Genomic DNA, 14,974 nt, shown 5'->3' with positions numbered 1-14,974 from the left:
GCTCCGGTCATCATTGCGGTGGATGTTGTTGCCGAAGGTCCCACCGGGTGTGCCAGAATGTGTTGTCGACCGAAACCCACCGGCGAGCAACGACGGGCAACACGAAGAGCCGGGAGGTTGCTAGGGCGCTAGAGGCACTGCTCCCTCGTCGACGGCCCGCAATTTCCGTCACGCGCCAGGAGGTTTTGTGGAAAACCGGGCGTGCCACCTGACCTATACCCGATCAGGAGGGTGTAGACGTGCTCCAAACAGTTTCCTGCATACAAAGACACGTGTAAACGTAAGTCCGAGCCGTGGTCGGCTCCCCGGGACGACTCTTGCATCGGCTTTGAAGAGCCGATCGAGTCCCGGTGTCAGACGGGATCTGATTGTATCCGGATATGATAAATAGAGCAAATTACTATAAAACTGCTTCCGTCAGATCTAATTGATCTAATCCACAATGGTAACAGCTTCACTGCTAGATCGGAACATCCTACACGTGACTAGGCCTAGCGAACATAACAAACAACTAAACCACAACCTAAAACAGAGGCCTAAGAACTAGCAAGAGCCGATTCCCGGAACAATCCCTATCAAGGCTAAGATAAAGCATCTACTACGCCACCGGATCATCCAATCCGTTTGCAAGGCCTAACCTAGCAGATATTATGCCAACTCTTAAGATAAGAGCAAACCATAACAGATCGGATCTACTAAACATAAAAGAAGCAGGGTGTTGTCCCTGTGCGACTAATTCTATGCGACAAGAACTAGCATGAGATTGAAACGTGACTGCACAGAGACAACATGATATTCGCAGATGATAAGCAACAAAGCACAATGGATCTACTAATAGCCATGCTACGAATATCATGATAACTAGTACTACTCGCCATCAAAAACGCTTCAGTACGAGTAATACCAAGGTAGAAGCAAGAACAATACTGCCCTGATCGCAAGAAGCGATCAGGGCAGCATGGCACTTACTTGGATGAAACCCTAGGATTTAGGGGTGGCGATGCGCCGAGAGTTGTTGTTTTGCGAGTCGTGATGACGCTCTCCCTTCATGAATAACAAAGGGTACATATTTATAGTCCGGAGACTTGGGAAACAATCTAAACTAATCTTGTCCCGATTGGACTCTATCTCTAATCTTAAACTAAATCTAAGGATACACGGCCAATGTGGCCCATATGCTCACGCAGGAGCCAATTTACAAGCCTTCCTCATCTTTTGCTTTAAGCCCATCTTGATTTCGGCCCATAAATTAATGACGATAACAAGTATCAAATGCTATCTATAGTCATAAAAGTTATCACAACTTTTACTACTAGAGAAAGGGCATTCCATCCCACTTATGTATACCGGTAGTTGTTGGAGGCATATCCCCTAGAGGCACACATGTCTATATAGTTATAAATGATAAAAGAGATATCAAATCTGTTCAAAATAAAATTGTACATCTAGTCATAAATTTTATATTAACTTTATGTACTAAGAAAGAGAGTAAATCATTTTAGTGATCATTGTGAATTTATATTTCCAATGCAAATAGAAGGTTACTCTACAATATCTTTTTTTGAACATTAAAAATTCTAATTATTTAATGGTATCCAAAGAGCAGAAATAATTTGTGTCATATCTCCAACCGTAAATATTGGCATTATACTACAGAAGACATCCAACCAATAAGCTCCATCTTCATAGATGTTCAGAAATGTCTTGAAGATAATGAAAAAAAAATCAAATTCATTAATTGGAACAGATCTTGCTTCTCCAAATCTTCTATAAATAGGTTAGCAACCAAACTCATTACAAACAATTCTAACCTTCTGCCTCCACTTTCACCTATGGATCTGAGAGTCCAATTGGCATTACTTGTTCTTGCAAGCCTTCTAGCTTGTACTACACCAACTGTCACCCATGGAAGTCATGAAAGATCAAACCGATCCACATACATCGTTCGTGTGTGCCCTCCACCAAACTTTTCCACTGATATGAGCTCCATCAACCTTGAGGCCTGGTATAGATCATTCGTCCCACCACTACTGAGTACATCCAGGCTTCATAAACCATTCATCCATACCTACAGAGAAGCCATTCTTGGCTTCGATGTGAACCTCACAAAAGATGAGGCAGAGTATGTTACGAAGAGAGATGGTGTCCTTTAAGGTATATGAAGATGAGGTCTTTTACGGTGCACAATACTACTACTTGGTAGTATGTAGTATAGAAAAGATATCACCATCAATTAGAAGGGATAAGATTGTCACTAGTAATTTAATATAAATTAAGGAGAACTTTTAGAATTTTTTGCATTTTAACCCCGTGCATCTGGCGCCGATTGCATCCGCCGCCGCCCGTCCTCGTCGAGTCGTCGAGGTCACCAGGACCGCTCGGCTGTTCCCTTCCAAGCTGCGGTCCGTCTTCGTCGCCGCCGGCCGCCCGATCGGGATAGCAGGCGATGCCGGCAACTCATTCTTGCGCCACCGAGAGTCTCGACTGCCCTTGCTTCGCGTGTTACCGCGGGCGCCGCCGGGTGCCATCGGCCTCCAGCTCGCCCCCTAGGCCGTACGCTCGCCGCCCAGATCGCCCCCCGTCCTCTGACGCTAGCCGTAAGTGATCTCTACATGCTGTTGGCTTTGATTACATGTATGGACCACAGATTTAGTTTTAGTTTTTTTTTGTATTTGATAAGTCAAACCATTTTTTTCTGCTGTAATATTACACTTCATGATGTTTGTAAGAGGTAGCCAGCCATTATCACTTGATCATATTGGTATTCATACATGCAGCTGAAATCGTAGAACTTTTTTTTAAGAAGCAGAAACATTCGAACCTTTCAATCTTGACAAGTCAGCATGAATATTTAGTCGCGTGTTGTGTGTGCCTACATGCTGTCAGGATCATGCATGATCAAGAATAAATCCATATAAAGGATTAAATCCATCAGCACTTGTAATTTTTTGTTACTGATTAAATTTGAAATGGATGTGATCATTTTTTTTAATTCCTGAAGGGTACTGAAAAACTGGAAGGGGAGGAACAATCGTGGATTGATGAGTTTTATGGATTCGAAATTGGACCGGTCATTCAAATACGTGCAATCAAGAACATTAATCAAATTGGCAGTGTTCTGCTTGGAGAAAGACAGAAGCAAGAGACCAACCATGGAATATATAATAAAGACCCTCCTGGAACCTGATGAATGAATGGCCGAATGAACTATATGTGTATTTCCTGCTTGGACGGAGATAGATGCAATGGACCAACTAGTTTCCGGCTTTTACACAAAAATAAATTACCTATACAGAGTATCTTTGGTTTGTCAGAAGATGTATGTATTAGAGTCAACAATAATCATGGAACCTACTGTTCTCTCTCACAATTGTGAAAAGGTCATGTTCCTCAAACTAGTTTGAAGTTGCATTTCTCCTTTGGTGATGACTACTAGTTTGTTACCAGCACAGACTTGTACCAGTAATTTCAGTTTCCTTTAAGCCAGACACTAAAAAAAACAAGCTGAACGAACAAGCTGTTTCTCGTGCCAATGCAAGCAGCACACTTGCTGACGCAAGCAACAAATCAGAATAAAGGTACATCGTCTATAAGTGAACTTTTACATTGCATTACAAGATCAACATTAATCAATTCTTGATTTCAAAGTTTGAATAGACACAGTTTGACGGCAAAAAAAATTCACAGCCTTACATGTGCAGATTACAAAAAAAACACCAGCAGTTTTTTTTTATTTAAGGCAACTTTATTTATTCAGAACATCGTACATCAATGAGGTCATACTGATCCCATGTTACATGCCGGAGTGCTGATAAAACAGCACAATTGGATCGGTGATCCTCTGAAGAACAAGAGAAGGAGACAGAACCGTGACTACTCACAGTCTTTGCCTGCATAGCAAGGCAGTGTGCATACCTGTTCTCTTGCCTATTAATTTTGAACACCTTAAAGAACAGCTATCTTGGAGATTTAGAATTTGTTTTGAGAGACAAGTGGCCGTAGCTTCCAAAAGGAAGCTCCTTCTCCTCTTTGCAATTTAAGAACTGCTTCCCTGCAATCCGTGGGGAAAACAGCAACTTGCAATTGAAGAGCCTTAGCCACCATAACAGCTAGCTCCAAAGCCGCCAACTCAGCCATGAGAATTGAATCAACTCTTTTGCCTAGCTCGAATGTATAAGGATCCTGGAGTTCTTGAGCCTGTGAAAGAAATAAAAACACCCAAACCTGCCCATCTAGAAGCTGCTGAAATTCCATCTGTGGGAAGAACAGCATCAGCAAAGAATAGAGCCTGATGATGCTGAACCACTGAGCCCCTGCAAAACTGAGTAGTAGAGGAAATAGCAGAGAGAGAAGGGTGGGTTGTAAATTGCATTCTTGCAGTATCTTCAGTCTCCCTATTAACCTGATCAGGGTGTGTAGGTGAATTAACAGAAAAGGCCAACATGTTTGAACTGTGAATGCCAGCCATAACCTCCTGAGAGATCCTTCTCATAGTGACTATGCAAATTTTATCTCGAGGATCCACTTCCTCCTCTGTAATAATCAGAAAAATTATGTACCAGCACAGAGGCAAAACTGATGATCCAAAGCTACATATGTACACAGGAAAATAATTCATGCTGTCAACAAAAGGCATGTCCCTCTTTAGATACAACTATCCAATCTAAATAGCATGAAATGTAAAGCTCAAGTGCCAATCTCCTAATTATTAAATTGCAATAAACCAAGCACCTCACAGTTGAAAAGTTGCTACACATAACTTAATCATAACTTCCTGCAAAATGAATTCGATAAATTTACCTGCAATAGTGTAAGATGAGATCACAGTCTCAGCATGTCTTTTTTTTAGATGATGGGAAAAACGTCCCGGCCTTGACCAGGCTACAGCCTACAACCCACTTATTACATCAAACTGCAGCACCTCCGTCTGCAAACACACTCATAAAGTTTACAAAAGTAAATAGGAGACACCAACAAAGTTCTCATGAGAATTTATTAGGAAAAAGTCTATATCACCCCCTCAACTATGGGGTTGGACTACATAAACCCCCAAACTATGAAATGGTCTATATCACCCCCTGAACTTTCCAAAACCGGTCAAATTACCCCCTAAATCAGTTTTGAAAAATCATAGTAAATCACAGAAAAATCATAAAATAGAAAATCGAATTGTGTTAGACTCCAAATGAGTAGATCTACACAATGAACATATAATATGATATGCTTTAGTATATTTTTTGCTGTAGCTTTAGATCTATGTTTTTCTTCATAGCTGTAAAAAATTGTACTAAAGTATACCATATTATATGTTCATTGTGTAGATCTACTCATTTGGAGTCTAACACAATTTGATTTTTTATTTTATGATTTTTCTGTGATTTACTATGATTTTTCAAAACTGATTTAGGGGGTAATTTGACCGGTTTTGGAAAGTTCAGGGGGTGATATAGACCATTTCATAGTTTGGGGGGTTATGTAGTCCAACCCCATAGTTGAGGGGGTGATATAGACTTTTTCCGAATTTATTAAGCAACAATCCTATTGCTAAATCTCCATCCATGGTTGGCGAAAATTTGCATAGCCGTTGTCTCCAGTGATCGACATGCATCCTTCAACAAGTTGGTGTCATCATCACACTTTTGAAAGCAGAGACCACATCCGAAGCCAATGTGTGGCCCTGAACAATACCTGCATATAAGTTTTCATCGGAGAATTGTCAAAAACAATATCATTTCTGCTCAACCATAGAGCCCAGCAAAGCGCAGAAACTCCACATAATAATTGCGTTTTAGATTTACAGTCAAAGCGAAATAGCCAGTCATTATAGAATTGAGCAACGCTCGTTGGTGGTACCAAGCCAAAAGTGTACTGCACCACTCTCCAAAGGAATTTTGCAAAATGACAATCAAAGAAAAAGTGTCGGATAGTTTCATCATGTGAACAAAACACACATTTTTTGCTACCATGCCAATTACGCTTTGCTAGGTTGTCTTATCATGGTACTTAAAATATTCTGTGTAATGGGCGCACCCGGAACAAATGCAATGCAATTAGTTGTGCAATTGTCAAGGGAACACTTATGACACCAGAGGGAGGGCTTCACATCAGGCATGATCTCGAAGCAGGCAGGTCTGACGAACGCAACCATCGGCCCCGGCCGCTTGCAGCCCTCCCTCTGAAGCTTGTGGTCGCTTCTCCATACGTGCCGCCGTCACCACCCGTTGCCGCTGCTCGAAGCGGGACGCACCGCCGCAGATCACGCCGGTGCCCGCTACCCCATTGCAGCCCAGGGCCGCTGCTCGCGCCGCCATCCCCGCTGGAGGACATGGATCAAGCGAGCCGCGCACCACGGGTCGCTGGGCCGCCGCCGCCAAGGAGCAGAGCGCCGAGCGGGGCCCGATTCAAGTCCCTGGCGGCGACCGGCGGGGAGTGCGCAGGGTGACTCCATAGCGGCTAGAGGCGGCAGCGTGCGGGGGTCGACTTCACGGAGGGGATCGGCGGCGGCGGCGTGGTCGTGGTCGCTTGCTCCTAGAAACGAGAGGAGAAGATCAGACGGGAGACATAAAGGACGAAATAAACTATGAAAAGAGAATGATAATTAGGGGTATAATAATCTTTTCTATATTACCTTTATACTACCTAGCTGTACTATCTTATACTACTAATAAACGTTTCAGTAGTATAGAATAAATTTGGACCGTACGATGTTTACATACGAGTCCTTTTTAGACAGTAGTATATGGTAGTATTGTGCATCGTAAAAGAGTTCATAAAGATTACCTTATACCACTGTTGACGACCCACACTCCAGAATTCTTGGGCTTGCGGTCCAACGGAGGGGCTTGGAGTAGCATAGGCATGGGTGAGGGAAGCATCATAGGGCTACTAGACACAGGAATAGATGTTTCACACTCCTCGTTTGACGATGAAGGAATGAAGCCACCACCAGCAAAGTGGCGTGGATCATGCAACTTTGGAGATGCCAAGTGCAACAATAAATTGATTGGCGGTAGAGCATTATCAGGAGGCCATTATCCTCCAGAGGATAGCGTTGGCCATGGAACACACACAGCAAGCACAGCTGCCGGAAGATCTGTTGAAGGTGCAAGTGTGCTTGGCAATGGAAATGGTACTGCAACTGGCATGGCTCCACATGCACACCTTGCTATGTATCAGGTATGCAATGAATGGGAATGCTATGCCTCAGACATTGTTGCAGGAATGGGTGCAGCAATTGCTGATGGTGTTGACATCTTGTCCATATCACTTGGTGGTAAATCACAGCCATTCAATGAAGATGTTATAGCTATTGGTGCATTTTCTGCCATGAAGAAAGGAATATTTGTCAGCTGTTCTGCTGGGAATTCAGGTCCATTACCCAGCACGGTAGAAAATGAGGCACCTTGGGTCCTGACAGTTGGTGCAAGTACCATAGACAGGCAGATGGAAGCTATTGTAAAGCTTGGTGATGGGCGTTCATTTGTTGGTGAGTCAGCCTACCAACCATCTAATCTTGATTCACTGCCACTAGTACATCAATTAGGTTCTGGAAATGCTGAAGGGAAGGTTGTTGCTTGCGACCTTGATGGTTCCTCTAGCTCCCAACTCCAGATTGGAAGAAATGTGCAGAATGCTGGTGGTGCTGGGATGATAGCGCTTGGAAAAGAGGAGAGTGGACAGAATACTTTTGCTGCAGCACATATCCTACCTGCATCATATGTCAACTCCATAGATGCTGCCGCAATTAGACAGTATATCAAGAACTCGGACAAGCCAACGGCCTCGATTGTCTTTAATGGCACATTGTTGGGAAGTACTCCAGCTCCTGTAGTAGCTTACTTCTTGTTGACGCAAATCTTGGTCAACACACGAACGCACTAGATCGTGCGGCGCGAGAAAGAGCTCGATGCAGCTCTCTCTGCGTGGAGCGGTCAGACCGGTCTAATGGACCGGTCAGACCGGTCGCCGGTGAGAATCGGCGACGGCCGACGAACGCGAACCCGGGAGGGACCCCGTCAGGGTAGGCGCACGTAGGGTTGTTCTAAGATCGGCAGGCCACCTAGAACGCCTTCAAACGTCGCGGAGACGAGGGAAGAACAACAGATGGGGTTGGAAAAGCTAGGGTTTGGAGAAGAAGATAAAAAATAGAGTTTGTATTGATTTTGTTCGATTGTCTTCTCTAATCGGCCGTGACCCTTTATATTTATAGGGTGGGGTGGACTTATCCTGCAAGAAATCCTATTTACAGATCTAAATCTATAAAAATCTCTAGTTGTACTCGGACTCTACCTGGACCGGTCAGACCGGTCGGACCTACCGGTCAGACCGGTCGGTCCCTGCCGGACAGGCCGCAGTGCCACTACCGGTCAGACCGCTCGGTCATACCGGTCAGACCGGTGGGTGCCAATTTTAGCTGTCAACATATGCCCCCCTGTTTTTTGGTAAAGCTTGCTTACCAAAAAACATTCTTCTGAGTCAAAATTGTCTAAGGGCGATGATTAACACTACATCGGCCATGTTTTGCTCAAGTCAATGTTGAAATAACTTGTTTGGGCCGCCACACCTTCTTCATTGTCGCTGACGTCTTTGGCACGGTCTCCACTTGTTGTCCCATTGCCTCCTTCTTGCGCATACGTTGCAGCCTTCGCTTCTGAGTATGAGACAAACCTGAAGGACACCACCTCGGCTGTAAATACTTTGAATCTTGCTCCTTGCTCTTCCCATTCTCTTTGCTGCAATCAACAACTTGCTTGACCGGATTATTGCTAGCAATAATCGGTCTTTGTAATAATGTATGATTTGGATACATAGGAGGATATTGAATATAATATGATTGCATATGCATCCTACTATAATCCATAGGTGTATAAAAGTAAGGATACCAGCAATACCATGGAGCAATCGGTCCACTAGATGAAGTATAATTACTTTGACTCGATTGTTCTTGATGTCTTGACGATGATCCCGTATCCTTGACTTCGCTTGGTGGCCCCTTCTGTCTCTGAGCACTCCCTTCCTTCTCATATTTGGCCAAGAGTTCTTTAAAACTCGGCCTTGTCTTAATTTTGGAGGAATTTCCAGATTTACTGGGCGCACCGGTCAGACCGGTCCCATGACCGGTCAGACCGGTCGAACCGGTTAGACCACCGCTGTGGCTGGTCAGACCGGTCGACTTGTTGTCGGCCTTCTTCTTGTCTTGCCCCCCGAGTGTTTTTGCACCTTGAGGGATCTCCTTTGTCAGCTTCTTTTCAGGTCTTTCATCACCAATAACTACATTCTTCCCCTTGGTAGATTCGGCTTGACTCGGCCGAACTAGCACTTTAGGATTTTTCAATTCCAACACATGCACTGGGAAAGGATTCTGATCAACCTGCATATTAGGAGTAACCAATCGTCTTTCATTAATGGTCGATTGAATTTGTCTACGTAACACATTGCAATCATTAGTAGCATGTGAAAAAGTATTATGAAACTTGCAATATGCTCGCCGTTTCAACTCTTCAGGCGGCGGTAGAGTATGTGACATTTTGACGTATCCAATCCTATATAACTCATCAAATATCCTTTCGCACTTGGATACATCAAAAGTAAATTTTTCATCTTGCCGATTTTTCTGAATCGGCTTAAGAGCAGAACAAGTAAATGGTTTAGCTTGAAATGGCCAAGCAAACTCAGCAGCATACACATCATTAGATTCATCGTCCGAACAATTTGAATTGCATTCTAAAGTATGCACACTAGAACGATGATGTCTTTGAGACTCTTGAGATTCTTTGCTTCGGCTTTCTACAGCCAAAGCTCTTTGATGCACCTAAGTAACGGTAAAGAAATCATAGCTCTCTAATCTTTCTTTAATATGAGAGCGCAAGCCATTAAAAACCAAATCAGCTAAATCCTTTTCTGCAATATTCACACTAAAGCATCGGTTTTTTGTATCGCGGAATCGTCTTATATAATCATTGACAGATTCATCACGCGATTGTCTAACCGATGTTAAGTGAGACAATTTAAGCTCATCATGCCCACAGAAAAAGTGCTCATGGAACTTCTGCTCTAATTGTTCCCATGAGCCAATAGAATTAGGTGCCAAAGATGAAAACCATGAGAAAGCGGTTCCAGTTAAGGATAAAGAAAATAAACGCACTTTCAACTCGTTTATTGAACCAGCTTCTCCTAATTGGGCAATATACTGACTAATATGCTCAAAAGTACTCCTAGTATCTTCCCCACTGAATTTAACAAACTCAGGCAACCTAAAACCAGCAGGGTATGCAACCGAATCAAACGAAGTAGGATACGGCTTTTGGTATGTGCGGGTTTTGCTTCTAACATCCACTCCAAAACTTTCTCTAAGCAGATTAGCCAAATCATTCTTATAATTAGTAAGTATTTTATCAAAATTACTTGAAGAATTTGACTGTGTGGATGTAGATACCTCTCGCTGGTTTGAAACAAACTGACCGGATGGACCGGTCGGACCGGTCGGTACGACCGGTCGGACCTGTTGGGGGGAACCGGTCTGACCGGGCTGATATACCGGTCTAACCGGTCTCTGCCGGTTTTGCCAACGCTGCACATATCGGTCGAACATCTCGTCGGAGATAGGACCGGGGTGTGGCACTGAATTCCTGGAGATTTCTGGTGGTGTGTACTGAACAATCTCGTTCGTTCGGCTAATGTTGGTCGAACCAGGAATACTCATAATAGGATCAGTGTATGTGGGTGTAACAGTTTGACCACTGAAATAATTTATCGGCATCCCATATTGAGGTTGACTCGTAGGAGATGCTGCCGATGGTTGAGGAACATAAAATTCAGAAGTAGAAACAGATGGAGGTTCATCGGCTGATTCTGGTTTCTTACCAGCCGATTCCCTTTCCTTAGAGCTAAGCCAATTAACCCAATAAACATCACGCTCAGCTAACAATTTCTGAATATGTTCCATAGTAACACCAGAAGGTGGAGCAGTTGCAGCAGGTGTTACCTCAGTAGATGCATCCGAGGAAGTAGAAGTGAAGTCGATCTCTTTGATCTTGGTGACCTTGCCGCATCGACCGACCTTGATGCTCGCAAGCGCCGCTTGTAGATCTTCTTCATCATGCTTCTTCTTGCGCTCCTCCAGCAGCAAACGAACGTCCTCCGGAAGATGCTCATATGAAGGGATGTTGTTCTCCTTGTCGATTTCTGTGTTGGAGCCCATCTTCTTTGGAGTAGATTAGATCGGTTCTATTAACCAAGATCTTTCTTCCCCAGCGGAGTCGCCAAAAAGTATGTTGACGCAAATCTCGGTCAACACACGAACGCACTAGATCGTGCGGCGCGAAAAAGAGCTCGATGCAGCTCTCTCTGCGTGGAGCGGTCAGACCGGTCTAATGGACCGGTCAGACCGGTCGCCGGTGAGAATCGGCGACGGCCGACGAACGCGAACCCGGGAGGGACCCCGTCAGGGTAGGCGCACGTAGGGTTGTTCTAAGATCGGCAGGCCACCTAGAACGCCTTCAAACGTCGCGGAGACGAGGGAAGAACAGCAGATGGGGTTGGAAAAGCTAGGGTTTGGAGAAGAAGATAAAAAATAGAGTTTGTATTGATTTTGTTCGATTGTCTTCTCTAATCGGCCGTGACCCTTTATATTTATAGGGTGGGGTGGACTTATTCCGCAAGAAATCCTGTTTACAGATCTAAATCTATAAAAATCTCTAGTTGTACTCGGACTCTACCTGGACCGGTCAGACTGGTCGGACCTACTGGTCAGACCGGTCGGTCCCTGCCGGACAGGCCGCAGTGCCTCTACCAGTCAGACCGCTCGGTCATACTGGTCAGACCGGTGGGTGCCAATTTTGGCTGTCAACACTTCTCTTCTCGTGGTCCAAGTACTCAAACCCCAGGTAATCTCATGCCTGACATAATTGGCCCAGGAGTGAATGTCATTGCAGCTTGGCCATTCAAAGTTGGACCAAGATCTACAGATGGGAAACACATGACTGGAAGGACCGGTAGCGCGCTCTAGCCTAAGAGGGGGAGGGGGTGAATTAGGCAAACTAAAAATCTTAACCTTAAGGCTCCAACTATTTGCACAAAATTAAACTAAGCATGCTATCTAGATGTGCAACTATGGTTGTTCTAGTGTGAAACCCCTATCCCAAAAGAGTTTAGCAACCTATAGCCTTTCCTATCAAGAAACTATTATATGAAAGTAAAGGCACACAAATTACTAGTATGAAATGCAGAAGCTTAAAGAGAGGGATAGGAGAAAGCAAACTCTTGACGCGGGTGTTTATCCCGTGGTTCGGTTAGCCACAAAGACACACCTACATCTACGTTGTTGTAGCACTCACTAAGAGTATTGCTACTCGGCCGCCAAGTCTCTTCCGTGAACACAATCACGATCACTTTGGTCCTGGGTTCCACTAAGGAGCTTCTACACAAAGGATGGGGGTCTTCACGTCCCCCGCACAATGTTGTCGTCGCCGCTCCAAACCAAGTCGGAGGGTCGATGACGTGCCGGCGAGCCTTCAAAGCTCCAAGGTGCCGGCGCACCAAATTCTTCTTTTGGTTCACTAAAGAACCTCAGCACAAAGGCACTTGGCCTTGCAATCTCACTCACTAAGAGCTAATCCTCTGCACAACACTCTCAAAGTGTGCTAAGAGCTAAGGATATGAGTGCTAAGCTCTTGAATGGCTTGGAGATGTTCTTGGGTGTGTTTGTGACTTCCTTGAACTCCAGCTAGCTTCAAATGGCCGGGGGATGGCATATATATAGGTCTCCAAGTCGAACTAGCCGTTTAGAGCCGTTACCCAACTTTCTGCACATGCACCGGTATATCCGAAGGTATAGCACCGGTGCATCCGGTCACTCTGCGCCATGGGGTAGCCGTTGGGTCTCTGACAGCTGACGTGGTGTCACCGGTTAGACCGGTGCAACTCTTCTCCCTTGCAACTGCCACGGCATTACACCGGTGCTTCCTCCGGTACACCACCGGTTTAACCGGTGTAGAAGAGCTTCGTCTTGACCACTTGACATGCTCTCTGATGCATGACATGGTGTATGCACCGGTGTATTGTCTTGGCACCACCGGTGCATCCGGTGCCACTAGGCTTCTGGCACCAATCACTGCAAACTGCTCCGGTGCATGGATACTGGTGCATCCGAGCCCCACCGGATAGACCGGTGCTAGCTCACCGGTTCAACCGGTGCAACTGATTCTTGCAGAACTCGTCTAATTTAGCGTTTCTTTGAGTTCTTTCATCGTGTTTTGCTTTGCTTGGCTTTTTTGCTTCATCCCTGGGATCTATTAATATTCACTTGATAAACGCATTAGTTCCATTGATTGTGTTGTTACTCAATCACCAAAATCACAAAACAATGGCTTAATGAGGCCATTTTTCTTACAACGGCGTTTAATAGCATATCTGGAACATCAATGTCGGCCCCTCACCTTAGTGGAATTGCAGTTATTATCAAGAGTGCGCATCCTGATTGGTCACCTGCGGCAATCAAGTCAGCAATCATGACGACTGCTTATGTGCTAGATGATAAAAAGAAGCCGATCCTCGATGAGAAACTTAAGCCGGCTGGGCATTTCAGTATTGGTGCAGGACATGTTAACCCTTCTCAAGCCATCAATCCTGGTCTGACCTATGACACTGATGAGCAGCAGTACATTGCATATCTCTGTGGGCTTGGTTACAGAGATACTCAAGTTGAGATAATCACACATCATAGGGGTGCCTGTGAAGAAGGAAGAAAAATCACTGAAGCTGAGTTGAACTATCCTTCAATTGCAGTAAAAGCGAGCGCTGGCAAACTTGTGGTTAATAGGACTGTCACCAACGTAGGAGATGCAAATTCAATCTACAACGTGGAAATTGAGATGCCAAAGGAAGTAACGGCGTTAGTATCACCAAGTAAGCTAGAATTTACCAAGGCAAATGAGAAGAAAACATTTACTGTAAATTTAACTTGGGATGCCAATGCAACTAAGCATGTTGAGGGTAGCTTCAAGTGGGTCTCTGACAAGCATATTGTGAGGAGCCCCATTGTAATATTCTAATGTAAGCAAGTAAATTTCGGACTTGCATGTAAGTCTGGAACTTGTTATTTGAAATAATATGCCATCTTTAAATGTTGGTGTCATATTATAATGGCTAAATTAACAAGAGAAATAATATGCCATCTTAATCAATATGGTGACTTCATTTTTTAGTGCTCATGTTTGTTTAATAATGTGGTGCAATCTGGGATAATATAACTACCGGAAAATGAAATTCGGAATCCGTGTTTATTTTGTGTAAATCTACAATTTATCCGTGGCGTTAGCACGGGCACCTTACTAGTGTTAAAAAACACACGAATTAGAGCCTGAAACCCAAAGCAAACGACGTTTAAGACTATGCGTACGTGTACACCCCCCCGCCCCTTGTGCGTACCTTTCAGTAAGCATCGAAACAAGAAATAAAACATTGGATCTCATCTACGGTATGTTTCAGAGCTCATTAATTCTATTGGTAACATTCTTCAATGAGAAAGCTGAAAACGTACAAAGTCTTTGAGATGCCCCTGGGGCTAGGACCTTGTGATGAGTGATTGAACAACACAGTGTGCGTGTGACGTTTCTCTTGGTTGGTGTCGTTGCAGGTGATAGGTGGAGACTGAACATGCGGCGACGTGTGAAGAATGAAGATATGATGCCACGCCGATGGACTGAGAGCGGTGAAGGTGGATCAAGACTTGCGTTCGAGGGATTTGAGATCATACGGTGTATGTCTACTGTACCTGACGACACAGCGAGAGAACGTTGGTGGACGGTTTCTTGGTTAAGCCACAAAACCAAGATCCCGGACGTTCGTTGCGGCGGACGTGGCCGAAGACGGGGACAATTGTCGATCGCGAGAAGATTCCGGATCGTCGTGCGGCGAGATCACGGGACGCCATGGTGCTAGATGGAAGGATCGCGGACATCGAGATTGTTTGCCG

General features: G+C 44.6%; 1 pseudogene; it reads left to right on the top strand.

Annotated features, from left to right (window-relative positions):
• The first annotated feature begins 1,832 nt into the window (after positions 1 to 1,832).
• On the top strand, positions 1,833 to 14,051 carry LOC120667949 (annotated as a pseudogene).
• The last annotated feature ends 923 nt before the right edge of the window (positions 14,052 to 14,974 follow it).

This window comes from Panicum virgatum, chromosome 3N (assembly GCF_016808335.1).
Source record: "Panicum virgatum strain AP13 chromosome 3N, P.virgatum_v5, whole genome shotgun sequence".
NCBI classification, from domain to species: Eukaryota; Viridiplantae; Streptophyta; class Magnoliopsida; order Poales; family Poaceae; genus Panicum; species Panicum virgatum.
This window is presented reverse-complemented; position numbering and strand designations above follow the sequence as displayed.